This window comes from Dendrobates tinctorius, unplaced genomic scaffold (assembly GCF_039654945.1).
Source record: "Dendrobates tinctorius isolate UK_male_01 unplaced genomic scaffold, ASM3965494v1 ptg000150l, whole genome shotgun sequence".
Taxonomy (NCBI): domain Eukaryota; kingdom Metazoa; phylum Chordata; class Amphibia; order Anura; family Dendrobatidae; genus Dendrobates; species Dendrobates tinctorius.
Genome location: NW_027361817.1, coordinates 12,038,980 through 12,055,576, shown reverse-complemented (window position 1 = coordinate 12,055,576; position 16,597 = coordinate 12,038,980). Strand labels below are relative to the sequence as shown.

At 45.2% G+C, this 16,597-nt stretch overlaps 1 protein-coding gene across 4 annotated transcripts in view; it reads right to left on the bottom strand.

Moving 5' to 3' along the window:
* RFTN2 (raftlin family member 2) overlaps positions 1-16,597 on the bottom strand; it is a 208,054-nt gene that overhangs the window by 151,516 nt on the left and 39,941 nt on the right. The window lies entirely within an intron of this gene.

Below are 16,597 nucleotides of genomic sequence, written 5' to 3'. Positions count from 1 at the left end.
TTTTGAACAAAATCCTAATGATCAGGCAAAGGTTACCTGTAAGAAGTGCGCAAAGACCTTTAGCCGAGGGAAAAATCTGAGAAATTTGAATACCAGTTGCATGCTAAGACATTTAACCACCATGCACTTGCAAGCATGGACGGACTACCAAAACTCACGTACCACATGTGCTATGAAGGTAGTCAGCAACGCTACATTGTTTCCCCCCCACTGTAAGTCCACCGGTTAGCACACCATCAGCAGCAAATGCTGAGTTGTCGTCGCAAGGGCAAATCAGTCAGGGAATCACACTGTTATTGCAATGAAAGACTGAATCTAGGCCATCAGAAAGAACACCAACTCCATCACCATCATCAACCGCTCTCTCAGTCCGCCATGTCCACCGCTAGTTCCACCATATGCAGCTCTCAAGTCCAGCTCACCCTACCAGAGACTATGAGTAGGACAAGAAAGTACTCATCCTCTCATCCGTGTACACTGGGTTTGAACACCCACATTGCCAAACTAATCTCGCTAGAGATGATGCCCTATCGGTTGGTTGAAAGTGCAGCTTTCCGCAAACTCATGGCCTACGCAGTACCTTCCCAGTCGCCACTTCTTTTCTTGCAAAGCCATCCCAGCCCTCCACCTTCATGTGAAAGATCGCATTGTCCATGCACTCAAGCAATCAGTGAGTGGAAAGGTGCACCTCATAACTGATGCATGGTCCAGTAGGCATGGCCAGGGCCGTTACGTGTCCATCAATGCGCTCTGGGTTATTGTGGTGGATGCAGGGTCCACAGGGGACAGCTGTGATGGCACAGTGCTGCCTAGCCCACGGTATAGGAAACAGTTGGCTGTAGGCATTCAACCCTCCTCCTCCTCCAGAAGCGAAATCTCATCCACAGAGCGCAGTCGCACGAGCACTGCATCCACAGCTGACAGTGGTGCACACAATGTGTCCCACTATCGATCAGCTAGTGGAAAGCGTCAGCAGGCTGTGTGGCAGATGATGTGTTTGGGCGACAGACACACAGCGGAGGTACTGGCCGACTACTTTCAGCGACAAACTGAGTCATGGCTGGGCAGTCTACATCTTGAGGCAGGCAAGGTAGTTAGTGATAACGGCCAGAATTTTGTGACAGCCATAGCCCTTTCAAAACTCAGACACATACTTTACTTGGCTGACATCTTGAACCGGGTGGTGCAGTGCTTCCTCACTAATTATCCGGAGTTAACAGGCCTGCTCCATAAGGTTCGAAGACTGTGCTCGCACATCCGCCGGTCGCCGGTACACTCCAGTCGTATGCAGAAGCTGCAGCGATTGCTCCACCTTCCCAAGCACCGCCTAATTATCGACGTTGCAACAAGGTGGAACTCCACCCTGCACATGTTTGAGCAGCTGTGCGAACAGAGGCAGGCCGTAATGCATTTGTGGGAGGATACACGGGCAAGCACTTTGAGGGCAGACATGGAGTTGACAAGTGTGCAGTGGTCGAAGCTGAAAGACCTCTGTAAAGTCCTTCAATGTTTTGAGGAATGCACACGGCTGGTAAGCGCAGACGACGCCATCATAAGCATGAGCATCCCACTTATGTGTCTGCTCATGCAAACTTTGACGCACATCAAGGAGCAGGCGTCTGCAGCCGAGGATGGTGAGGAAGAGGAGGAGGGAAGCCTTGATGACAGTCAGCCATTGTCTGTTCAGGGAACTGTCGTGGACGAGGTGGAGGAAGAAGAGGAGGAGGAGGATGATGATGGGGATGATTATTTAGGGGAGGAGGATGCTTCTCGTGGGGCAAGAGAAAATGTTGGCGTGGCAGGGTCTGGTATTGGGTTTGTGCGTGACTGGAGAGATGTGGATTTGCCTGAAAGTGCTCCTCCACCCCGCACTCGCAGTGCATCATTGACACCAGGAATATTGGCCCACATGTCAGATTATGCCTTGCAGATCCTAAAAAGGCACCCCCGCATTGCCAAAATGATGAACGATGATGACTACTGGTTGGCCAGCATCCTGGATCCACGCTATAAAGGCAAATTCCAAAACATCATGCCACAGGAGAACCTTGACCTAATATTGGCTAGCAAAGAAGCATCTCTGGTAAACCGGTTAGTTAAGGCATTTCCAGCACACAGCAGCGGTGATGGTTGTCACACGAGCCGTAGGGGCCGGGGGCAACTTGGAAGAGGTGTTGGTGGTGCACACATCAGAAGTGGCGTTGGAGACAGGGGTTTCATGACCAAGTTGTGGACTGATTTTTCAAGTCCCGCTCACAAGACTGGTAATACTGCATCAATTGAAAGTGACAGGAGACAGCACTTGTCAACTATGTTTACAAACTACTTTTCCTCCCATATCGATGTTGTCCCTCACAGGTCATTCCCATTTGACTATTGGGCAGCTAAACTTGACACCTGACCTGAATTGGCACAATATGCCTTACAGGAGCTCGTTGCCCAGCTGCAAGTGTGCTATCGGAAAGAGTCTTCAGTGCTGCTGGATCAATCCTGACAGAAAAAAGGACCCGTCTGTCGACCCAAAATGTGGATGATCTAACCTTCATTAAAATGAACCATGCATGGGTTTCCAAGGATTTTGTCACACCTTACCCTGATGACACGTAGGTTGACAGAAAAATGGCTTTCTTTGGTCCGCCTCTTCCTGGGACTTGACCAATTTCGCCTTTAGCAGCAGGTGAATGTCCCACATCAACATATGCCATTTTGTAAACCTCCCTAACTGGGCTGCCTCCTCCCCCCATGGCCGGGGTCACCACCTAGCGCACGCAACCGTGCGAGTGCCGTTGCCCTGGACAGGTGGGTGGACCGACTCTTGGGCGCGGGCACTGGCACAGGGTCCCTCATAGTACAATCAAGTGTCTCTGACGGTGGGGGTGCACACCCGCCGTCAGACACACCGCCGTACTATGAGGGTCCCAGTGCCAGTACCGACGCCCACGAGTGGCCCCCCCTTACTTGGGCAGGGCCCCAGCATTTGCAATGTTTACCTCTCCCTGCTCCTCCGCTGTGTAGTCTGGGCTGTCAAATCCTTCACTGGGACTGCCACTACAAATTTGGTGAACTGATAGAAGATGATGGTTAAGACGTAGCTATGCCCTGTCCCGCTGGCCGGGATTTAGCTTCAGATGATCAATGGCTTCCATTTCTTATGGACGTCGACTCATAATGAGATGCAGTGGTGGTTTCTCATCAGCTTTCACAGTTTTCCTACCCACAGACATGTGACATTCCAGCGCACATTTTTAAATGTGCCCTCTCATGCTAATCCAAATGAATCGCTTATGGCCTGTGGCTTCTGTCTTTTGCACTCCAAAGTTACGTGACAGAGCATGATAGGCAGTGAGCACCATGTTTACATCTCTCCCTGTGATCAAAATTATATGGATATAAGTAATGGAGATGGGATCAACGGTACTGCGATACAGCAACACTTTCTTCACAAGGAAAGGTTTTCGCTGTCTCAACACACTAATTAATTGAGGGTCTGCATCGCCTCTGAGAATTGTGATGGAAGTTTATCCCGTGAATAGGAATTCCTAGATTTCTGCAATCACTAGAATTTATGTCAGTAATTGTATGCATCTCATTTCCTATTGTGGAGAGTCTGGACTGTCTTACTGAGACAGAAATATATATGAAGGTTTAAAAATACCACCAAAAGTGTATACTGGTGTACGCTTCAAATAAATTTCCTTTTTTCTACTTTTTAGATTGTTGTCTAATCCATACTGAGAACATGGAGATTTTAAATATTTAAACTATGCTATATATACCTGCTATCCAGTGATAATGTACCCTTTCTCAACTTTGTACAAGCTGGTCAAATTCATACTGGGCCTGAGACCGTCTGAGCCTGCCTCCTGATCTATAGACATAGGTTTTTAATGTGTAAACTATGCTATACATACCTGTAATCCTGTGATACATTACCCTTTCTCACCTTTGTCCAATCACGTCTAATCCATACTGGGCCTGAGACCATCTGAGCCTGCCTCCTGATATATAGACCTACGTTTTTAATGTGTAAACTATGCTATACATACCTGTTATCCTGTTATACGGTACCCTTTCTCACCTTTGTCCAATCACGTCTAATCCATGCAGGGCCTGAGACCGTCTGAGCCTGCCTCCTGTTATATAGACATAGGTTTTTAATGTGTTAACTATGCTATACATACCTGTTATCCAGTGATACGGTACCTTATCTCACCTTTGTCCAATCACGTCTAATCCATACTGGTCCTGAGACCGTCTGAACCTGCCTCCTGTTATATAGACCTACGTTTTTAATGTGTAAACTATGCTATAAATACCTGTTATCCAGTGATTTGGTACCCTTTCTCACCTTTGTCCAATCACATCTAATTCATACTGGGCCTGAGACCGTCTGAGCCTGCCTCCTGATATATAGACATAGGTTTTTAATGTGAAAACATGTTAGGCCGGTTTCACACTAGCGCATTTTCAACGCGCGCACGGCCGGGGGTAGCTCCGCCCCCGATCCGGCTCTCTGCCCGGCGTGCCCGCCCCTTCCTTGTAGCGCCGCCTCCTAGCGGACAGCGGCGCCTGCGATCGGCGCACCCTATCTTTAGCATAGGGTGCGCCGATCGTGCGCAGGCCGTGCGCTAGTTGCGCTTTGACCTGCGCTGCGCACTTTTGACGGTGCGCCGTGCGCGCCAAAATCAAACTTTTCGGATTTTGGCGCGCACGGCGCACCGTCAAAAGTGCGCAGCGCAGGTCAAAGCGCAACTAGCGCACGGCCTGCGCACGATCGGCGCACCCTATGCTAAAGATAGGGTGCGCCGATCGCAGGCGCCGCTGTCCGCTAGGAGGCGGCGCTACAAGGAAGGGGCGGGCACGCCGGGCAGAGAGCCGGATCGGGGGCGGAGCTACCCCCGGCCGTGCGCGCGTTGAAAATGCGCTAGTGTGAAACCGGCCTTACCCGGTGAAACTGTACCCTTTATCAACTTTCTAGAATCTTGTCGAATCCATACTGGGCCTGAGAACGGCTGCCGAGCTGTTAAGCAAGCTACAGCAACTGTGGTTTGGACACGTAATTTTTTGCATTTTTTCAGGAATGCCGGTTAGGCCTAATTCAGGAATTGCGGTTGACCTGCACTTACTGGGAAATCATCATTCGCGGGGAATAATTGGAATCACAGATCCCCATCACTAACGGTGTTCTGCTGGTTATCTGCACCTGTAAGTGACAAAAGCTGGTCCTTTCAGTGTAGCGCGCATGCAGCCCCGGACATGTAACGCCATGATAGACCATGATAGTGCCAGAGCCTCGCGTATCCCTCTAGTAAGCTTGATGTGTACCGTGGGGGCATTCCGGAGTCTCGTTCGTTAACGGAATAAAGCTGACAAATTGCTAGCATAACTACAAACGGACATACCACACCACACACACAATCGACAAACCTATCAATATGTGGATCTTTTCTTGAGGTGGCATGGTTGTGGTTTCCCGGGTGGAGTCCAATTAAGCCGCAGGCTCCTCTCCTGGAGGTGCCCTTTTGGACATTCCTTTAAGGTTCAGCTTTGCAATCATACTGCCCCCGGAAAGCAAACACTTTGCCTTCATGGACGCTGTTTGGAGGTTCGTGGTAATAATGCCGCCCGATCGCCAGTTGGCATAATTTATTGGTGGAAAGTCCGACGGTATATAATCGCGTTCGATTTCAGAATTTTTTTTTTTTGGTTGGTATTTTACATTTTTATTCCAGCCTTTCTTGACTTCATAAGGGAATGACAAGCCTATATCTGTGTCTCCTCCACCTCCTCCTTTTACTCCTCCACCTCTTTTCTAAATGTAGTTGCCCTTTTCCATATGTAATTAATTTTTGTCTTCTGAGCATTTTCTCTGCTTTGGGACACCTTTTAAGGTGTTTTGTAATTGTTTTCTATGTGTTTGTATATGTTTGTGTTTGCCTGCCATTGTTTTCAATGGGGTTCGACGAACATTCGACGAAGTTGCCTCCTGTGTGACGAACCAAAACACTAGCGTGGTGGCTCAACACTACTCCTGATATATAGACATACATTGTTAATGTTTAAACTATGCTATATATACCTGCTATCTGATGATACTGTACACTTTGTCTACTTTTTATATTCTTGTCTAATCCATACTGAGCCTGTGAGCGTCTCTGTGTGACTGATGGAATATATATGGAGATTGACAATTATCCTTTGACTGAATAGAGATGTACATTTCTGATACAGTGCCATATATCTGATGTTATTTTGTGTCTATTTTGTGCAAAATTTTGAAGTTTGGTGGAAGAGGCCGCGGACGTGGGCGCGGGGGGGGCCAGCTGGTGATAATGGTGGTGGTGCATCTGCTGGTAGTGGCAAAAGCACAATAGCAGCTAAGGCAGGAGGTGTTGAGCCTGCGTCATGGTCTGGCTCCAGAACGCCTGGAATGATACCTTTTCTGGGAGTAGGTTAACTGCTTTTAAAGGTGGAGCATGAGGAACTGGTTTTGGCTTACATTGCCGAAACAGACTCCATCAAATATGCCTGCCTCTTCTGAAGTTTCAAAAAATGCAAGCACTGAGTGGTCAAGTGCTGGCTCCTGGTCAGGAAGAACCCCTTTCCTTGTGTCCTGCACCCCCACCCAAACTGAATGAGGCAGCAGGCCACACTTCACATTAGTCCATGTAGCTCTTTCTATCATACCATGCCTGGGTTATCAAGTCAAATCGTGAATTCCCCAGTCCAAGATGAATCTGACATGGAGTGTGGGTGGCCAGCCAGGGCAGTGGGGTTAATCGATACCGGGCCGGTGTCTGACAGGGATGTGTCACGGTGGTGGTGACCCATTCCGTGGCCCTGGGCGTCCATGCAAAGGGGTGAACTACGTGTATAGGAGAATGATACGTGACGCCACCTCTGGTTTCTGATTAGATTGACCAGCGCTGCAGTGTCGCTTCTGTGGGACAGATGTTGTGGTGCAGGTAAGATGTAGAAGACCTGCACAGGTAGGGCCGTAGTCGCAGGGCAGATGAAAGAGTTGGGAGATGGTGTACAGTACAGGATGTAGCTGAGCCGTGCGCCAGGCGCAGGAGAAAGACGACAGACACAGTCATGCAGTTCCTTTACCTGTACTTGGTAGGTGCTGTCCAGGACCCAGAGTACAGATGGAGAAGGAGTTGGTCAGCCTGGAAGCCAATTTGGATTTCTCTCTCTGCAGATAGGTAGTGTGGCCTCCGTTCTAGCGCTTATCTGAGGTACTCGCAGTGCTGAGTTCAATGAAGTTCCCCCTGTTGACTCTCTTTTGGAACTTTCTCGTATGGCTGGCTGCCGTAGCCTTTTCCTTCTGGCTCACACACGTCAATGCTGGGGCCTCCGAGCCTCAGTTGGGTACAGAACATTTACAGCTACTACTTCCTCCAGATTCTGCTGCAGGAACGTCAGTGTCCCTACAAACTCGGAGACCGGAATCCAGACCATGCGCTCCAGCTAACTCTGCTCATCCTCCAGCTCCCCTTCTCATGTCCACACACTTCCCCTTCCCTGCACAGAATGGCCTAACTTACCTCCTCCCGACCACAGAGAGCAGCTCCTCAGCAGTCATGTTCAGAGGTCTCCCTGCTGGCGTGGAGTGGGAAATGTGTTGTGTGTTGGTTTAACTGCTAGAGAAATCCTTCGTTGCTCCCAAGCATGACATCACACTCCCTAGGAGGAAGGTAATGCCACTGTGGCGACCGTACTCCTGGGGACGCCACAAGTGCACTGATGCCCAGCCACTGCTAGATGATTCTGCTGGTACAGTGACCCAGACCACTACATTCCCCTCACACTCTACACAGCCAGAACCTGACCCAGAGGAAACTCAGGTTCCCCTTCCCGCATACTATACCACCTTACACGGTGACAAAGAGGAAGGTGCAGATGAAAGTGCAGGTTCCTTGAGCTGGTGGGGGGCATACTCATGGGCGACGGCACTGGCACAGGGCCCCTCACAGTACGCAAAAGTGTCTCGGCAGTGCCCACCCCCCACCTGCCGTCAGACACACCGCCACACACCGCCGTACTATTAGAGGGGCCCTGTGCCACTGCCATCGACAATGAGTGGGCCCCCCTGCTTGCTCAGGATCACAGCCCTTGCAAACTTGAAATACTTACCTCTCCTTGCTCCACCGCCATGACGTCTTCCGCGTTTCCTGACAGTGATAGTCTGATTAGAGAGCGGAATAACATCATGTCTGTACGCCCTCTGCCTAAACAGCCAAGTGCAGTGAGATGGACAATGGGGACGACGAGGAGTCCAGACTAGTACAGAGATTCCACAGCGAGGAGACTTATTTAATTGTTTTCAATGTTGGGACAGCAATTTTTGGGGAGCACTATACTCTGGAGAATGATATATGGGCCCACCATACACTGGAGCATTCCAAAGGTGGACATCAGACACTGGAGCAGCATTTACAGGGCACATTATACACTAGTAATTAGAAATGGGGCCCATTATGTATGGAGCATTATTTGGGCCCATAAAACAGTGGAGCTTCATCCATGGGGACCAACATATACTGTAGCTTTATGTGGAGCTCATCAAATACTGTTTCAAACATTATATGGGACCAATGATTCTGTATGGAGAAATATATTGGCCTCATTACCCTGTATAGCGCACTATGCAGTGGCCATAATACTGTATGGCGTAATATACTGTCCATGTTTGGAGCTATTAAAAATGGATATCAGTCATGAGATGTAAAAAGTGAAGTATTTTTCATTGTACTATGCCGCTATTTCTCTGCGGTATCGGAACATCATGAGTTGTGGTATGTCTAGTATTATGAAGTAAATTAAGGTTGAAAAGCTTCAGTAATCAGAATTGATGTTTTGGGCATTCAAAAGGGCACTGTAGGTGTGTTTCCTGTCCTCCACTCCCTGCCGACTTTGCTTCCCCATTGACTTGCATTGGGTTTCGTGTTTCAGTCGGCCTTCGACTTTTCACGATAATCGGCCGATTTCGTTCGACCCGACTTTTGCGAAAGTCGGGATTCATGAAACCTGACTCGACCAGAAAAAAGGCAAAGTCGCTCATCTCTACTCGCCACATAAAAGTCGAAACGCAAAAGTCGCCACTCAAAACTCGCCACGCTGTCTCAGAGCTGTTTAAAAGATGAAAAATGAGCTGTGATTGGTTGCTATCAGCAACAGTTTGTAGACAGTTGTGGTAACTGAGGCCTATTATTCTTATCATTTCTATGGTGTTATCGTCCTTCTGTAAAGCTGGAAATAACACAATTTATTACCGTGCTAACACAGACCACCCTCTGACACAGACTGCAGGGGGAGCCCAGTATCACACAGGATAGGATTAGATACATGACTCAGCAGTCAGTATCACACAGGATAGGATTAGATACACAGCTCAGCAGTCAGTATCACACAGGATAGGATTAGATACACAGGTCAGCAGTCAGTATCACACAGGATAGAAATAGATACACGGCTCAGCAGACAGTATCACACAGGATAGGATTAGATACACAGCTTAGCAAACATTATCACACAGAATAGTATTAGATACATGGCTCAGAAGACAGTATCATGCAGAATAGGATAAGATGCACAGCTCATCAGTCAGTATCACACAGGATAGGATTAGATACACGGCTCAGCAGTCAGTATCACACAGGATAGGATTAGATACATGGCTGAGCAGTCAGTAACACACATAATAGGATTAGGTACATGGCTCATCAGTCAGTATCACACAGGATAGGGTTAGATACACGGCTCAGCAGACGGTATCACACAGGATAGGATTAGATACACTGCTCAGCAGTCAGTACCACACAGGATAGGAATAGATACCCAGCTGAGCAGTCAGTAAAACACGATAGGATTAGATACACAGCTCAGCAGAAAGTATCACACAGGAGATGATTAGGTACACAGCTCAGCAGACATTATCACACAGGATAGGGTTAGATACACAGCTCAGAAACAGGATGTGCCAAAGAAAAGGACATTTTCATTCCAAGAATTCCACTCATTCCATCTGATTTGTTTTTTGATTTTAAACGCCTCCAGTTTCCAGTTCAACTGCTATTTGCAATGTCCATTAACAATGCTCAGGGACAGTCCTTGAAAGTAGTAGGGATCGATTTAAGTAGTAGGGATCGATTTGCAATCTCCATGCTTTTCTCATGGTCAACTTTACGTGATCTGTTCAAGAGTTGGAACTGCCAAAAATCTGTTCATCTTTGCACCGAAAGGAAAAACCAAACATGTCGTTTATCAAAAGGCTCTTGAATGAGTTGAAAATAAAATACTATCAATACTTGGGTAATCGTTTAGTTAATTTGTGTTGCAAATCTGTAATGTTGAATCTATGATGGGATATGTTTTTATGTGCAATATAATCATTATAATTTGTTATAACTAACCACAGTTGGTTACTATGCCCAGGCAACGCCGGGCTCTTCAGCTAGTATAATATATACATGGTCGGGCTCTGCCAGTTCCAGCAGTAATCACAAAACCACGAGGATGCGCTTTGCACACTTGGTGTCATGTGCCAACTACAGTCTCAGCCTCATCTGCAGTGTTCTATTCGCTGACACTAGTTGTCACTTGACTGTAGGTATTACTGTGCTGGAACCAGCGGAACTGAATCCTAATGGATATATATATATATATATTTATTATATGAAGCTCAATGTGGGTGTGTATGTATGTGTGTGTGTGTATGTCCGGGATTGGCATCCGCACCGTCGCAGCTACAGCCACAAAATTTGGCACAGTCACACGTCTGGACCCCGAGAGCGTCATAGGCTATGTTGTGAGGTGAAATTTTAACCCCGTGCGTTCCAATTCACCAAACAATTTTGCCCCTATCTACATAATGGGGAAAAAGTGTGTGTGTATCAAGTCCCGCCCCTCATTATGATGTCATAATGGTTGCCATGGCGACGCTAATGTCATAATAGGTTGCAATGGCGAAGATGCTGTCACAATGGTTGCCATGGTGATGATGATGTCTTAATAGGTTGCATTGGTGATGGTTATGTCATAACGGTTGCCATGGTGATGATGATGTCATAATGGGTATATGGGTATGGGACTATGGGATGGAGGATGTGTGATGGGTATATGGGCACTGGACTATGGGATGGAGGATATGTATGACGGGTATATGGGCACGGGACTATGGGATGGCGGATATGTATGACGGGTATATGGGCACTCGACTATGGGATGAAGGATGTGTGATGGGTATATGGGCATGGGACTATGGGATGGAGGATGTGTGATGGGTATATGGGCACTTGACTATGGGATGGAGGATATGTATGATGGGTATATGGGCACGGGCCTATGGGATGGTGGATATGTATGATGGGTATATGGGCACGGGACTATGGGATGGAGGATAATTATAATTTGTTATAACTAACCACAGTTAGTTACTATGCTCGGGCAGCGCCAGGCTCTTCAGCTAGTATATATACATATATACATATATATATATATATATATATATATATATACACAGTTAGGTCCATATATATTTGGACAGAGACAATATTTTTCTAATTTTGGTTCTAGACATTACCACAATGAATTTTAAACAAAACAATTCAGATGCAGTTGAAGTTCAGACTTTCAGCTTTCATTTGAGGGTATCCACATTAAAATTGGATGAAGAGTTTAGGAGTTACAGCCCCTTAACATGTGCCACCCTGTTTTTAAAGGTACCAAAAGTAATTGGACAGATTAAATAATTGTAAATAAAATGTTCATTTCTAGTACTTGGTTGAAAACCCTTTGTTGGCAATGACTGACTGAAGTCTTGAACTCCTGGACATCACCAGATGCTGTGTTTCCTCCTTTTTGATGCGTCAATCAATGGCAGCTGATAATCTTATATTCTAATTCCATGAAAAACCACACTTTTGTTCTCTCAAATTACAAATATCAACCATTTAAAAAATAATGACATTTTTCCATGAAAAGAACACCATTCACAGAGTAGTCCATACCGCTCATATTTACTTATATTGCACTATACCCAAAGCAAAAAACAGCAAAAAATCATATAGATATAACTTAGCTCATCGCTGATAGATTATTGCCTCAACGCGTTTCCCTCCTAAGCAGGGCGTTCATCAGGAGGCCCATGATGCTATTAGATGGTGTTCTTTTCATGGAAAAATGTCATTATTTTTTAAATGGTTGATATTTGTATTTTGAGAGAACAAAAGTGTGGTTTTCCATGGAATTAGAATATAAGATTATCAGCTGCCATTGACTGACGCTATTTACCCCATATTGTGTTTGGGGGATTTTTTGTGATATGCTCATGTTTTGGGGAAATTTTTATGACAGCAATCAAATATAATAGTTTGTTTCATAATTGTTGTTGATTGGCCCTATATGTACCCTTATAGAATTGTTATCAATATTTCGGAGGGTCAGTAAGGGATAGCCTACGTGGAGCGGGGTACCAGAACAACTTAGGGTGAAAAAGCTCCGCTGCTAGGTAGGGTCATCTGCAAATAGGGATTGATAGTATAGTATAATTTGTTTCCCCATGCACTGTTATCCCATAAAAATAAGTATTTTTCCAGCTACTGTTCCTCACCCGTCTATCATTTTGGTGGTTTGTGGTATGAGTCTTTTCCTTGTGATACATTGAACTCAGCCATGTGTTGTTCTCTAATGTGATATACTTTAGACATAGAACTCAACAGGGTGAGCAGGGACAGCCACCGTGGAGCGGGGGCGCCATTTGCGTTCCAAGAGGGTACCAACCTCCGCTGACAGGTAGGGGAGAAGTGATAGGGCCCTATAGGGTCAAAATAGAGTGTATATCCCCACTTGACATGGTATCATATATTTGATTTAAGCTGGGTTTTTTTTGTAAAAGTTGATCAGCAATTTTTTGTGCCTTTTTTGAGATTGTCTCAATATTTTAAAGAATTGGTAATAAAGTATCTTTTAAAGAATTAGTTTTTTGTTTAGGAGCTATGTACGCCACTGCTTGCAGATCAGTAATAATGAGGGCAATCTGTCTTATTTCTCGGAGCCCAAGGCTCCAGGGGTCCCATTGCCAGATTCCACTCATCATAAGCAGCGTACCCGACAGGGAGGGATCCCAGACACATTTCTTGCACAGGGCCCCAAGCTGTCAGTGTCTGCCCCTGATATAACATGATATGTAAATAAGTGTCTTAGCACATATCTACATGTTTTATGTACATGGATTGCAGTCTGCTCACAACGCAGCTACAAACCATACCAACATGCTACATAACCACAAGTCAGAACAATTTTAAAATGATTAATAATCCTTGCTAGTTATTTGCTGATAAAATTGAAGTTTATCGGACATTAACAATTATTTAAAACTGCCTGATTACAGGTGAATCTGCATGTGTAACTTGTGTCTGCACTCTTAAAGAAATATTCTCATGTTATTAAATGGCTTTATTTAGAGAGCTTGAAAATAAGCAAATTTGCAATTGACTTGCTTTTTTATCTGCTGAAATTCTCCTGCAATAAGAGCTTATATGGTGTTTAATGTACAGTTTTATGAAAAAGTGGTTGCGCCCCTCCTGGTTTACTATTCTTTTGCATATTTTTCACCCTTAAATGTTTTAGATCAGCAAACAAATTTAAATATTAGACAAGGATAACACAAGTAAACACAAAATGCAGTTTTTAAATGAAAGTCTTTGTTATTGAGAGAAAAAGAAATCCAAGCCTACGGGACCCTGTGTGCAAAAGTGATTGCCCCTTAAACCTAATAACTGGTTGGACCACTCTTCACACCAACAACTGCAATCAAGAGCTTTTGCGATAACTAGCAATGAGTCTTTTACAATGCTCTGGAGTAATTTTGCCCACTCATCTTTGCAGAATTGTTGTAATTCAGCCACACTGGATGGTTTCCGAGCATGAACCGCCTTTTAAAGGTCTCAGCATCTCAGTCGGATTAAGGTCAGGAATTTAACTAGACCACTCCAAAGTCTTAATTTTGTTTTTCTTAAGCCATTCAGAGGTGGACTTACTGGTGTTTTGGATCATTGTCCTGCTGCATAACCCGAGTGTGCTTCAGCTTGAGGTCATGAACAGATGGCCGGACATTCTTCCTCAGGATTTTTGGTAGACAGCAGAATTCATGATTCCATTTACCACAGCAAGTCTTCCAGGTCCTGACTCAGCAAAACAGCCACTGAACAGCACACTACCACCACCATATTTTACTGCTGGTATGATGTTCCTTCTCTGAAATGATGTGAAACTTCTACATCAGATGTACAAAGTTCAACTTTTGTCTTCTCACTCCACAGTGTATAATCCTAAAAGTCTTGGGGATCATCAAGCTGTTTCCTGGCAGTACTGAGACAAGCCTTTATGTTCTTATTGCTCAGCAGTGGTTTTCTTCTTGGAACTCTGCTATGCAGACCAATTTTGCCCAGTCTCTTTCTTATGGTGGAGCCATGAACACTGAACTTAACTGAGGCAAGTGAGGCCTGCAGTTCTTTGGATGTTGTTGTGGAGTCTTTTGTGGCCTCTTGGATGAGTCACTGATGTGCCCTTGGGGTAATTTTTGTCGGCCAGCCACTCATAGGAAGGACTGATAGATCTCAATTACTTTGTTTCTCATTTGTTCCAGAATTTCTTTTGATCGTGGCATGATGCCTAGCTTTTGAATACATTTTGGTCTACTTCACATTGTCAGGCAGGTCCTATTTAAGTGATTTCTTGACTGAGAACAGGCATGGCAGTAACAAGCCTGGGTGTGGCTTGGGAATTTGAACTCAGCTTCCCAAAGATGTGATAAACCACAGTTAATTTATTTTTCAAGGGGGGTCAATCACTTTCTCACACATGGCCGTATAGGTTTAGATTTAGTTTTGCCTCAATAATAAAGGACTTAATTTAAAAACTGCATTTTGCGTTTATTTGTGTCATCTTTTGTCTAATATTTAAATTTGTTTATGGATCTGAAACATTTCAGTGAGACAAACATGCAAAAGAATAGAAGATCAGGAAGGGGGCAAACACTTTTTCACACAACTGCACATAGGAGATCACCAGTAGAGCCTGGCCTAGTATGCACAGTAGTTACATTCAAGACTGAGGAGTTAATCCCTAAGATCCCAGTGACCTCTCTACGTCCCATTGACTTCTATACTGCAGTTAGCCACTCACCTCTTTCCTAGCTCCTGACCAGTACTTACTCTGGTAAATCACCAGCCAGGCAGGCAGTTTCCAGACCAGTTTCCCCGAGTCATGTTTAGAGGTCCTGTTATTTCTATATACAAATATAGTGATAATAATGTACCCTTCAGGAGAATGACAGACTTTTAATGTGTCACAGCAGCAAGAAAAGCTTCTCACCAGAAGGTGTGTACATATGTTGCGGTTTTTGCTGCGGATCCGCAGCGGATTTGGTCCTGCGGATCCGCAGCAGTTTCCATGCGGTTTACAGTACCATGTAAACCTATGGAAAACCAAATCCGCTGTGCACATGCTGCGGAAAATTCAGCGCGTAATGTGTGTACACGCTCAAGTAGGAGTGCCTTTTAATCAAACAACCAGGAATTAAGGAGACTGTGGAGATGTGTGCTGCTGATAACACAACTTGAGGCTAACCCTTTAAAGCCCTTTTTCAGGGGATAGTTGTATTTACTGTCAGCTTATTTGCTATAAACTAATGTTTGGTATGCATTGGGACCATGCACTGCAGCCACAGGGGATATGTGGTAATGAGGTTGTCCGAGTTTAGACAAAACTGGGGCAATCATTGATAAGACAGTAAAATTACAAAATAAGCATTGCTTACCTGCTTAATCACCTGCAGCTCTAGCACCACTTCTCACCATTCTTTGTTTTCAAGACTGTACTTGTGATGTCAAGTCTACGACATGTAACTGCTGTAGCCAATCACTTGACCCAGTGGTGATGCCAAGAGGGCATGTGATCACTGAGGCAAGTGATTGGCAGTAGCTGTCACCTGGTGTAGAAAACACTTTATTGCTGCAGCCTTGTAAACAAAGACCGTTGGGGATCAGCAGATAAAAAGCGCTATAGAAACTGGAGATTTAACAGATAAGTCATGCTCCTTACTAGCCTCTGCCCCCATTTTGAGTTAATCTTAGCTCCAAAAAAAAAAAATTGGTAAAAGGGTTATCCTACAGTCTTACAAGAGACATCAATCTCTCATCTATATGTACGTGATAAATATCTGAACACTGCTAGGAATCCCTTCAGTCAGTAAAATGAGAAAGCCAACTCGTTAGGTGGAGTATGAATTTAGATGGTAATCATGCATGTGCTGTGCCACTTCTTCTTTATTTTTATTTTTTTTTTCATTCATGGGGCTAAAGGTAATAGCAGAGCGCTGATCTCTGCCCAATAAATGGACTCGGTAAAAGTCCCGTAAGGGGGTCCTGCCTAAGACTCTTCTTTTGTATGCTGTATCTAGTGGAACTGCAGCATTCAAAATGGGGTCAGAGGTTTCCCTTCACCATTAGAAATAAGGCAGCAGAGGGTTATAACGTTTGCCCCATCCTTGATCTCATAGGCCCAGTAGTCAAGCCTGAGCAATCAACATGAT